This window comes from Rhinolophus sinicus, chromosome 16, assembly GCF_057876585.1.
Source record: "Rhinolophus sinicus isolate RSI-liver-muscle chromosome 16, RSI-T2T, whole genome shotgun sequence".
In the NCBI taxonomy this organism is placed as follows: domain Eukaryota; kingdom Metazoa; phylum Chordata; class Mammalia; order Chiroptera; family Rhinolophidae; genus Rhinolophus; species Rhinolophus sinicus.
In genome coordinates, this window is record NC_142516.1 from 28,304,710 (window position 1) to 28,317,637 (window position 12,928).

The 12,928-nt window shown below is 40.1% G+C and overlaps 1 long non-coding RNA gene across 1 annotated transcript in view; it reads left to right on the plus strand.

Moving 5' to 3' along the window:
* LOC148754981 (uncharacterized) overlaps window positions 1-12,928 on the plus strand; it is a 159,459-nt gene that overhangs the window by 143,736 nt on the left and 2,795 nt on the right. The window lies entirely within an intron of this gene.

The window sequence follows — 12,928 nt, forward strand, 5'->3', positions numbered from 1 at the left end:
TCACCTCCACTTGGACGGTTAGATGTGTCAAATGCTTCCCTTTTAAACCATATGACCTGGTTCTTATCTTTTTGCATAGTTTGACCTTATTTCTTGGGATGAAATCAACTGTAAGTGACCCCCTATTTTCATACAGAATGAGAATGTGTCTGAAAGTCAAGTGACAAACTCATATGCTAAAAAGGGGTGGTTTTCGTCTTTCCATTTCCCAAAACTTTGAATCCCCTCTCAGGAACACAAGACCCTGTGGCAGGATTGGGGAACCCTGCAAACACCCATCAGTGATGGTCCATGTGATGTTAGGGCCTCCCACCCCCACCCTGACCTACACCCCAGACCTCCATCCCAGCCAGACCCTCATGGAGGGACAAGACAGAATGTGAGATGGCTGAAAATTCAGGGATTGTAGCACAAGCTCCAGAAGCATCCATGGAGAAAGTCTTTGTACACTTTAAAAGGAGATGCAGCATGTACTAATTCCTGTTTTGTGTAAAAAGGGGAAAAAAGATAAAAATAAATATATATGTAAGTATAGACAAAAAACAGGAAGGAAATATTCCCCCCAAATTTTAATGGCTTTTTCTAACTAGTTAGATTATGATTTTGTATTGCTTTAATGTACTCATTTTTTACCATCTATAAATTGTTTTTAATTTATTTTTATCTACTTGTAAGACTTTAAAAAACATTGCTAATAAGGCTAAGTCCTCTTTGACCACCATCCCAATTTCCCAGAGGTGATCACGTCACTTTCGCATGCATCGACCCAGGCAAGCCTCAGAGCTCTCATGGTTAGAGACCCTACGTATTTTGTTCCTAGCAGTGAATTGGGAATAGCAACTCTGCACCTGTCTGAAGACACGGGAGGTGAAACATGTTATTTGGGGGACCTTAACAGGTCAGAGATGATGTAAGGCCATCGTTTTTCGTCAGGAAGCTGAGTACTTTCATCACTGTCATGAGGCGGGTCTGCCGTGCTTCATTAGAAGCCTACCATGTCAGACCTGCAAGGACTTTAGAGATTATCCACCAGACACTGTATTTTGTAGGCAAGGACACTGAGTCCCAAAGAGCGATAGTACTAGGATAAGCTCCTATAATCACCCAGTAACAGAATCAGACGAGAACCCAATGTCCTTGAGCTTCCAGAAGCGTTGTGCTGGCCTTCTCTAGTGCTCATTTGGGCCTGGGTGATGGTGTTGGGGGTGGGGAGAGTTCCCAATATTAATATGCATGTGAGAAATAGGGGGGAAAATTTTTAATTTTACAAAATTAAGGCAAAAGGTAAGAATAATTCTAATTTGATATTTTAGACATGGTAAGCATGCAAAAATATTTTTTAACTGTAATACTACTGATTTCTTAGGACAAGTTCCTAAGTAACACATTACCTAGGAAATGTTTTCATGCCCAAGGTAATTATTTTAAGTAAAAGGTCCAACAAATCCATCTATCCAATTCAACAGTAAAATATGTGAATAAAAACATGAATACAAATATGGAGAAATATTATAATTGAAATATCTAGCAAATATTTGGAGTCCCAGTGTGATTTTTTTTTTTTTTTAAATCTCATTCTGACCCAAGGATGAGGGGATTTGAAAAGCTTTAGCCCTTAAAACAGAATAATTCAAAAAAACTTTCCCAAATGATTATGAAAGCAATTAACTTTACAAAATGTTTGCCCTTAATAAAGAATTATATATCCATCTCTGTTTTTGGAGGAAAGGAAAGACTAACAGGAAATATGAAGCATACTGTTTTGTTCAGTGTAACTAATTATGTGAAGTATTGATGAACTTTGATCCATAATTTTTTTTGGTAGTACCTGAAGCAAGTGAAAAAATGTTTATCTATTATTTTCTCTCCTTTAATTAGTGTATGCAAAAGTCACCAAGGGGATTCAGTAGGCTTAAGGTGAAATCTTAGTAAGAAGCTGACCAATCTGGATGCTAATATAAGACAATGAGATCTCAGGAGTGTCATCTTGGAGCATACCACCCTGAATCCTAATTTCCATATACCAGAGGTGGGGAAAACAGTGATAGTTTAAGCCCTTTGCATTTCATTTCTGGGACTTGAGATTTTTATCTCTTCTGTTAGTAATGACTTGGAGTGCTGGATTAATTCTGCTACTTTTCACTTCCAGGAAGAACCAAGGGGAACAGTCAAGTGACTTATACAAAATAAAGTAGAACTGCAGTGACCTGAAATTCAGATTTTCAGATGATATCAAAATGATCCCTCAGATAGATACAGAGATAGTGCTTTATAGTCATTATTTTATTTATTTTTATATTTAGTTCTCTAGTATTGTGTAACAAATTACCCCCAAAACTTAATGGCTTAAAAAAATAAACATTTATTATCTCACATTGTTTGTGGGATAGAAACTCAGAACAAGCTTAACTGGGTGGTTCTGGTTTAGTGTCTCTCACGGGGTTGTTGTCAAGATATTGGTTAGAGCTGCTGTAATCCTAATGCATGACTTGGGCTAGATTATCTGCTCTCAAGGTGGCTTACTTATCTCGATGGCAAATTGGTGCTGTTTATTGGCAAGAGGCCTTAGTTCCTTGCCATGTGGACCTCTCCATAACACTGCTTGAGTATCTCATAGCATGGCAAAGGCTTCCCCTGGAGTGAGTGATATAAGAGAGAACAAGACAAAGTCACAAGACCTTTTATCACCTAGCCTCAGAAAACATACACCACAATTATTACAGGACTCCATTGGTTATACAAATCAACCGTCTTCATTGTGCAAGGTGACTATACAAGGGCACGGAGGATCTAGTCACTAAAGATTGTTGGAGGCCATCTTGGGGGCTGCCTACCATAACTTCTTTAAGAACCTGTGAGCACACAAAAAATGCATTAATAGTCAGTTTTGAAGATTTAAGTTTTGATGAAACTCTTTCATCTCAGAGGATGAAAGCTATATTCCTAAAGAGGAAGGAATGAGGACATGAACCCAGGTCTTCTGAGACAGGTTGTCGCACCTCACAAAATGGAGGCCAGTAGGTCTCAGTGCAGCACAGAGTCACTCCCTTTTGTGACACTGTCCTAACTTCATAAGAAACTTTTTGATAGAGAAGGTGGGTGTATGCAGGTTACAGTGCAAACTCAGGCATTCTTTGCATCCCCCAAATATTTTGGGTGGAGCCCATATCTAGCTCCTACTTCCCATGGCCCTACCTGAAGTCCTATATTCCACTGAATAGCTAAAGAAGTTTCTCTTTCTTCATGTTCCACAAAGGTGTTCCCTTTATTCCCAGTGTATCTTAAGCATTTAAAATATTTAATTAATGTTCCTATACATTTGAACAAGAGAAGAAGGAGTTTATGTGTGCTTCCTCCACCATCCTGACAGGAAGAGGAGTATTTGACCTCTCGAACTCTGGTTCCTCATTTTAAAAATAGAAAGAAAAATTGCATCTAGAGGATTATTGTGAGGCCAAATGAGATGATTCGTGTAAGGTGCTTAGCACAGTGCCAGGCACATAAGTCATGCACAGTAAAGAAATAAATATTTATTGAACACTTAATAAACATTTATAGAGCAAAGCATTATATTTGATATTACCAGGCACTTTACTCTCTTTGGGCCGTAGTCTCTTCATCTGAAAAAGTGAATGAGTTGGACAAGATCAGGGATGGGAAATAGGCTTCCATATACCCAGTCTGTCATGAAACAGCTCTATGGGTTTTCTTGAGAAGAATTCTAAGACTAAACATCAGGTAGCAAGAATTATACCACAATAGGTTAGTGATGTCTGTTGAGATCTGGGAACAGGGAATGGTGACACTCATGCATTTCTTTGCTAGCTCTGGAATATGTAGATAATCAATTAGGGCCATTGAACTTTAGGAGTATAAGAGTCCATAACCCACTGACGCCTTCCCACACACAGTAGAAATGTCCTGAAACCAATCTCTAGGTTATCCAGAGTTTTCTATGACCAGCCTCAATCATAATCAGTGTGCCTTTACAAGATTTTATTCTTTTGTAAATAGCCAGCTGGTGACTTAATTGAATTCACCCAGTTGTTTTCAAAACAACCAAGAGTATGACCAAATTCAGTCTTTTCTTCAAACTAGTTTTGCATGTCTCTGTGAGTTGCTACATGACGATATATGTTATTTTAAACTCTCCTTATTTTTAATGATATAAACAATGAAAGCCCAAGTAGGAGAAAGGAGCTAACACATTTATTCCCATTCTGCCATCTGTTTAAAGCTGCTGATGTAATTCCAGTTTGAAATTGCATTAGTGCTTGCCTCCTGGACTTCTTCCTTATTTCCTTTCGTATTTCAGGCCTTCTGTACTTAAGAGAAAGCACTGCCTCTAGGATGTTGGTCAATTAATGCAAAGCTACAGTCTAGCTCTGGCCATTTTCAAACTGGTCTCCGATTTGGATTTCCTTCACGATTAGCTAGAATGACTGTAACTGGAGTGTTATTTGCTTAAATGTATTTGGTATTTAAGGTTTGATTAGTGATGTTTTCAGCAATACCATCAACAATCAGCAGATTTGTTTACACTGCTGAGGATGGCAGAGATTAAGGGTTGTGGTCGTGCATACTCAATCATTGCGTATTGGCTTTTTTTTTTTACTTTTATCTCTTGGATTATGCCTAGAATTCAATTTTAATTGTGTTTTTGTTTTTTAAATGAAGCTGCTTTACATTGGTTTAAATAATACTGTGCAAGACGGTTTTGTTAAATTGTGTGATATTTTGTGGTGTGTGTGTGTGAGTGTGTTTTATGAAGCTAAGTCTCATTTAAAATTATATTGTGGCTGGGTGACAAGAGTGTAGTTTCTTTGCTTGGATACAAGCTACAGGCATGGGTCAAGCCCTTTTTCTTTTCACTTTCAAATATCCACCCTAAGAGGACTTTGTGTTGGATGAAGTTGACAAGGTATGTGAGGGCACACGTGGGACTGGGGCAGGAAAACCGGAAACTTGGGCAGCTGCCCTTGCTTTTCTTAGCCTCAGTTTCCCCACCTGGGATTATACTAGCTGATTCTAATATCTTTCTCCTCTAAACAATTTCTATCAATCTGTGAAATAGTCCCCTTTCCCCTTTCCTGATATTGCCATAATAGAGAACACTGCTTTGGGTGCATAAAATTAAATCTCATGTCAGAAAATGTCATCAGAATGATAGAAGGTTGGGTTGGAAGTGACCTGAAGGACGCTCCCCAAAGCTCTTTCAGATGCTCAGTCATTCCCACCCTTAAAATCTAAGGGCATGGCCAATAGGGCAGAGTGTACACACTGGGTACCAAAAACACAGCTTGACTTCAGCAAGCTTATGTGGAGTGATGCTTGCTATTCAGAACCATGGATCTGAACTATGGCACATCACGGGGGCTCAGAGCCATCTGTGGACTTTTTTTTTTTTAATATTGACGTCTGAGTCCTACATTTGGCTTGCCACATCAGAATTTTGGGGAGTAGGGATGGGGTATTTGTATATTACAAAGCTCCTTGGCTGATTTGGATTCCCAGTCAAGGTGGAGAGAAGTAGTTCATTGAGATTGAGTAGACTTAGAAGCAGACCTGATTAGGGAATCCAGAGACCAGGGTTTGAGCTGTGACCCAAGTGCTGAAGGAACACAGAGGAAGGAGGGAGGACTGACATGACCAGGGAAAATCAGGGATCCTTCGTGGAAGAGGTGACATTTGAGTTAGATCTTGAAGAATGAGTAGGAATTTTCCTTTTGGAGAATAAAGAATAGTTGAGAGAAGAAATAAATTGAAATGTGTCACAAGAGTGTGTGCCGAAACAGGAGGAATGAAAGGCCAATTTTTTGAGTATCTATTCATCTCTTCCAGAGACCATGAGAAACGGTAGTGCTAGACAGACATGGCTTCTCCTCCCATGGAGAGGTTGACTGGAGCAGACGTGGAGAAGGGGAATATCAGCAGTTGGGTCTGTAAAAGTAATCTGCATCAGCTTACTAAAAGTCCTGACTCCCAGGTAATGAATTTGGGATTGATTCTGTACGCTGTTGTTCACAAGTGCAAGATCGCAACACAGTGGTATGTTACAATCAGTCACGAGGGGCTGTGAGGAATGTATTGGCACTGGCCATAAAGACACAGTAGAGGACAGTGGGTGAGAAGGCAGGCTCTGGAGCCAGACCATCGGGATTCAATCGCAGCTCTTCCACTTACCAACCACCTGCCACCTACTGTCCCCTGGGCCAATTATCTAAGTGCTCAGTGCTTCAGTGTCTTCATCTGTATAATAGAGATAAGAAAGGTGCCTACCTCATAACATTATAAGGATTAAATGTTTGTGTCTGTGAAACATTTGGAAGAATACCTAGAAATATCGATATCATTATTAATATTACTATTGCTATTATTTTTTGCTATTTCTACAAGAGTTTGAAAATTCATACATACCTTTGAGGAGACTCAAGCTTATGTATAATTCATACTCACTTGCTTCATTAAATGTCACAGATCAAGGTAGGGCCATTATCCAGCAAGTTGCGTGTAGCCCTGGTTGTGCCCTGGGCAGTAAGTGGAGCCTGCAAATGCCCTCTGATATGGACCACTGCCACAGGCACGCCAAGCCACCAGAGTAGGGTTGCCAGGTGAAGCATAGGACACCCAGCTAAATTGGAATTTCAGATAAACAATGAATAATTTTTAGTATAAGAATGTCCCAACTATTTTATGGGACATACTGATACTAACGAACATTATAAGTATTGGGGGGAGGATCCATGGGACGCTTTGGTCACATTTCAGGCGCCAGAGTTCCTTCCAGAGAGTCTGGATCTCCACGGCCTCTCTGAAAGAGGATTCCCACAGGTAGGGGAGGGAGCTTCATCTCTGAGAAGTAATCAGGGAAGTTGGTGTTAGACTCTGAGGCTGAAAAGGATTTTGATAGGTGGGGAAATAGCATATGGTGTTGTGGTCTAGAGTACAGCATGTTCTAAGGCACAGAGGCATGGGAGAGTTTGCCAGGTTTCAGAACCATTGGGAAGACAATCGCAGCTAGGACATAGGGAGTGTGTGTGTGTGTGTGTGTGTGTGTGTGTGTGTGTGTGTGTGTGTGTCTGCATGGGGTGATGCTCAAGAGGACATATGGTCAGGGAAGTGTTTGGGGCCAGGAGTTCAGGAGTTTAAGAAATTAGATTGAATGAGTTACTACCCAGTTCCTGAATTAGTCATTTTGCTTCCTTTCTTAATGGATTTCATTACAGACATTCAAGTTTCCTTAGCATTGCCATTTTCCTCTTATTATTAGTTTGTTTATTTGTTTGTTTGTTTTACAGTTCGTCTGTGTTCGGTTAGTGAAAGGTTGTAAATGAATAGGAACAGCAAGACTCAATGATTATTTAACAAGTAATAAACTGACTGCAGTCAAATGAGCTTGTCATTGGAAGTCTTATTCTGCTATCTGAAGCGAACATGGCAGAGCTCATTTATTTAATTAGAAGCTGTTTTTACTGGAATCCTTCCAGGAGGACAGTGGGTATATTCTACGGTGTTTCAGGGCTCCATAGATTTCAGAGGTTTCACAGATAGAAATTAAATACAAGAGGACAGTTAAAATCAAACCCTGCAAACTATTACTTTCTCCAAGACTGTCTGTTGACTATTTCCTTCCCTTTCAGCTGTTTGGGGATGGAGACCTTTATCCTCAGAACTAGGCAGTTATAAATTACATAAAAATGTACCAAGTTCTTTTGGTGTTTTTCCCAGATTTAGAAGACACACATCTTGCCATTTCTTGATTAATTACTACATGGAAGTTGCTGAAAGGCAAGCTTGGCTCAACAAAATGAAGGGCTCACATATGATTGTGGAAACACTGCCAGGCTGGGTGAGGAGAATTTGGGTTTTAGTCTCAAGCACAGAAGTAATTCTTTGTGGAACCTTGGGGAAGTTGTTTCCATTCACTGGGCTTCCATCTCCTCACCTGTAGAAAGAGAAGAGGCTCTTTATGTTTCCTTTTAGTGGCTCCATTATGAAATCCTAGGACATCCTGGCAAGAAGGCTGTCCAAAGAGGAGTGCCCAGGCAAGCCAGGCAACCAGGAAAGGCCTTCTGAATGATGGAGATGCTGAGTGGAGCCTTAAAGGAAGGACAAGTACAAGTGAAAGAAGAGAACTTTACAGATTTATTCTAAACAAATATCACAGATGTATGCAACAGCTTACCTAGATGAAGGAGATAATGCTAGGAGGTTCTCTGGATAATTATGATTTTGACAGTATTCAGACGTTCGTGAGCGTGAAGATGTGAAGTGCTTGGTGTAGACCTTCTTGTTTCTAGGAACAGTGGAGTAGGTTATTTAGTTCAATCCTCTCACTAAAAGCAACTGAAAATATAGATTTAAAAAAATATTCTTAAAGCATCAAAAAGTTGACAATAAAATGAGGAATTACTGGATTAAAAATAAAGGGAAAATGAAAACCTAGGGAGATAAGCAAGCATAGAAATTGCTTTTGATCTGAACACATTTGCTGATCCCTCGAAATTAAAGCTTTGTTCTGGCAATCTCAAGAGGTGAGGCGGATAAAAATCAAAGACTTGTCCAGACACAGTGAGGCATTTTCCAGGAGACCCTTCCCACAATCAGCTGGGACCCCGAAGACTCAGAGGGAAGCAGAAGTGACACAATTCCCATAGAATTGCAGCCTGGTTCCAATCCTTTGGGTCCACTTCTAGTTCCTTGCTACTCAAAGTGTGGTCTGTGAATCCATATTAGCAGCACCAGGGAGTTTATTAGAAACTCAAATTCTGGCCTCACTCCAGACAGACAATATCAGAATCTACACTTTAACTAGTATAGAAGGTACAAGCAGATCCAAATTCTCTCAGGAAAAATGTTCTTTCATTGTAGGCCTCAAATTATTCCTGAAAAAAAAAAAAAGAAAAAAGGGTTTTCTAATACAATTTCCAGTAAAAAAAAATAAAAAAAAAGAAAATTCAAAGATAACAAGTCACAAAAGGAAATTAGGCTCCATAAGAGAGAACCAACAGAAAAAATAGAAATCGAACTACAGAGGCTTCACATGGTGGAATTATCAGATGTAGTCTATAAAATAATAATTTATATTCGCAACAGCTATGTCTGAAAGGGATCATAAAAACAAAAAGCAAAAAACAAACAAACTGGAAAATGTCTTCAATGAGTAGGAACCTATACAAATTATTAATAGTAGCAGATTTGAAAAAGAACTGTAGAAATTCTAGATATGTGTTCAGCATTATTCCTAGATCTCATGCATTTGTGGGTGGCTGGCTTGGGGTAGTGGCATTAAAGGTACAGGAACGAAGCTAGACAGCTGATTGTTAGGATCACTGAAAGGGGAATCTAGCCCTGGCTAGGAATCAGCCTGGTCATCTTCAAGTCTCCTTCTGCTGCAGATACTGTATTTTCCTAAGAATGAGACATCTTTGGCCAGGGCCCTTAGAATCCTTTCTAGCTTGACTTCTCCTTGTGTAGGCTTGAGAATCTTGCACAAGGTTGCTGCATCACCCACTGCCCTTGGGTAAGTAACACCATGACTGTGTAATTCTTGCGGAAAGGCAGGGTTCATTTTCAAAGACTCCAGATGAAATAAAGGCAGCCTATCTGTGGTGTGCATCAGGTGCCATGGATCCAGAACTTCATGAACTGTGAATCAGGTGGATTATTTGCACACTTCTGCAGGAGTCTGCACAAGCCCTCTCCATTCACAAACATTCTCAGAACTTCATAATCACCAAAAATGAAAGGAGAAACCACTGGGGCCCTTCTTTGGACCCTATGTCCTTCTTGGCTCTGTTTATCCTCTTTTCTTGTCCTGCTCTATCAAACTCTCCAAAAGGGAAGTCCGTGGCTGTATTTTCTGTGCATCCTCACTTCAGAACTTATGCACCCTGATTTCTCTGCCAGCCACGAGTTTCCTCAGGTTCCGCTTTTCCTTTGGTTTATCCTCCCCAACCTCTCTGATCTTCTCCTCCTTCTTGGAGCTCTCTTTTTGGAAATCCCAGCTACCATTCCAGAGGCCCTAAACCACTATCCATGACATCATTTAATCTTCACACTAATCATTCAGGATAAGCATTCTTATTATTCCTATTTTATAATGATATGCATTTATTATGGAAAAAATAGAAAATGCATGTAAACAAAAAGAAGCAAATTGAATTTCCCTCTAATTTTACTACCCAGAGATAACTTTGCCACTGTTAATATTGGCTACATTTTCTCCAGATGTGTTTTCCACAAATTTTGAGGGGGGGCGGAGAATGAGATTTTGTGTGCTGAGCATATGTTTTTTATGACCTATTTTTATTCACAAACAATAGATAGTGAACCTCTTTCCAAATTAGTAAATGTATACCTACAACATAATTTTTAATGTTTGCACAATATGGGTGTATAATAACTTATTCAGCAAAACTTCCATTATTGAGCATTTGAATTAATTCCAACCTTCACTATTAAAATAGCATCTGATAGCTATATTTTTGTGCATATCTTTAATTATTTCTCCAAGATGGAGTTCTTGATGTGGAAATGGATTCATGCTTCTGATTTTGACAAATTTCCCCTCCAGAAAGTTTTTACTAATTTAGACTTTAAACAGCAATGTGTAAAAGTGAACATTTCCCTGTATCCTTACTAACGTTTGGGTATTATTGTTTTTATCATCTTGGTTAATTTCAGAAGCAGCCTTTTTTTGCTGTTGTAATGTGATTATAAATAAGAGAATATTTTCTCTTATGTTTACCATTGATTTTTTTCTTTCGTGAATTAAATTGTTAGTATTTGGTATATATTAACACACAGTCTGACACATAGACATAACTGTTAGTACCTTCGTCAGCATCCTTATAGGTAGCAGCTATTGTAGATTGCAAGTCGTTTCCCCAAATTTGTCATTTTCTTTTCATTTAATTCAATTTTAGTTTATTAATTTAGGTCACACAGAGGTTTAAAATTTTTATATGAACAAACTCATGAACCTTGATCTTTATGGTTTCTGCCTTTCGTTGCATGCTTAGAAAGACCTTTCCCACCCTAAGAATATACAAATATTCACCTGAGAGTATTTTTATGGTTTTAGTTTTTACATTTAAATCATGAATACATCTGGAATTTATTTTCATGTAAGGATGGGATAGAGATAAGTGGCTTTTCACAAAAGGCCACACAGTTTTCCTACTGAACATTTTAAGTATTTTTCAAAAGAAACAGAGCAGAGACGTTTTTGAATCGAGACCTGTGAATGGCTATATCTCTGAGTGGAAAGGAATTAATTACTGCATGTCAGAAATCAGCACGGGGCCAGAGCTGTTAACCGTACTAATGGCTTGGATGGAAAGAGAGCTGCAAAGCAGGCTGCAAGCTTCTCTTTGTCCAATGGTGATTTAAGTGGGTTACTTACAGCTCAAGACGACAGAGTGAGGAAAGCCAGATGGCCTTCGGTGTCAGGGAAGGGAGCAGCCATGGTGTCAGCAGACAGAATCGGATCTGGTTGTAATCCGCCTACAAGGCTCACCCAAGTCTTTGGCCCTCGTTATGGAGACTGGAAAGGGAGCAGCAGCCTGAGAAGAGCGAGGGCCTTCAAAAGCAGCATCCCTTCACATCCAGGCCAGGGAAGACCACACCCAGAGTCTTCTCCAGTTGAAACCTCTGCAGGAGCTTGTACTCAGGGTTCCCTTCCACCATGGCTGCCCTCTTTGGTTTTGCTCTTGGATTTATAGCTTATGTTTCCGTTCTCCTACATCCCCCATGACATTGTTTTCTTCAGAGCACATATTTCACATTAAAATCATTCTTCTCTAGGCTTTTTTTCCTTATATTGTATGGCAGTCCCATCATTACATGATTTTTCCACCTTTAAACTGTTTTCCATAGTGCTGTATTTTCTGAAATTGGACCTTGGTTTTTTTAACGGACAAGAAACATAATGATACTATTTGACAATTACAACGTGCTCCCACATGTTTTAACACAAAACTCTAAGTAATACTGACCGGTAGGTGGGCAAGATGGTATGGACAAAGCCCAGATTTGACAAGGGTTTGTCTGAGTGGCCCAGTGCGCTGGGAGCAGATCTGGAACTCCACACCAGGGCTCTGGGCCCAGCTTCAGAACTCTGCCTACCACCCTCTGAGGCACCTTCCTACTCTAGTTGATGGCTCTTGGGTCCTGTGGTTCCACACAACTCTAATCAATTGCAGCCCAGTGCTAGGTTTTAAGGGTGCCGGGATAACTGACTCAGACCAAGTCTCTCAGCAGGTTCCCCCCAAGAGTGATTTTTGTGTAGTTCCTGTATGCAAAATGAGAGATGGACAAGGAAAGAGAATTAACCACAATCAGACCATTGGTCAGGGAAGGCGTCACAGAATATTGTTTTGGGGCAGGTGGATTGGGGCCTGTCAGACTAGATTTGCTTTGGGGTCATTAAAGGACATCTATTGTCCTGTCCTGCCTTGCACGCTTCCCCACCCCCAGTGTGCTTTTCCCTCCCCCACTCTCAATTCATGCATTTTCATCCCCTGACCACACGTATAGGCTCAGGTCTGGGACCCTTGTTATTCCAGTGATAAATCAACCCCGGAACTTTTGTTAATGCTATTGGGGGAAACTATGCCAGTGTTTCCATAGGGGTATCTGAGAAGCTGAAGACCATCTTGCTTCTGTGAGGGGAGAACCTGCCTGAGGGGAGCCCCCAGAGGAGAGCAGAGCTGAGAGGGGTAAAAGGGGAGACTGAACCTTCAGGACATTGTCTAGGCTCTAAATCCAGCCACCCCTGAAAGCAAATACCTTGAGTTTTACAGTCACATGAGCCAAGAGATTCCTTTTCTTATGTGTGTAAACCAATTTGAGTTGAGTTTTTGTTGTTTGCAACCCAGAGATCTTTGTCTAATACAGAGTCCTATCCAAATCCAAGGCTGTGAGT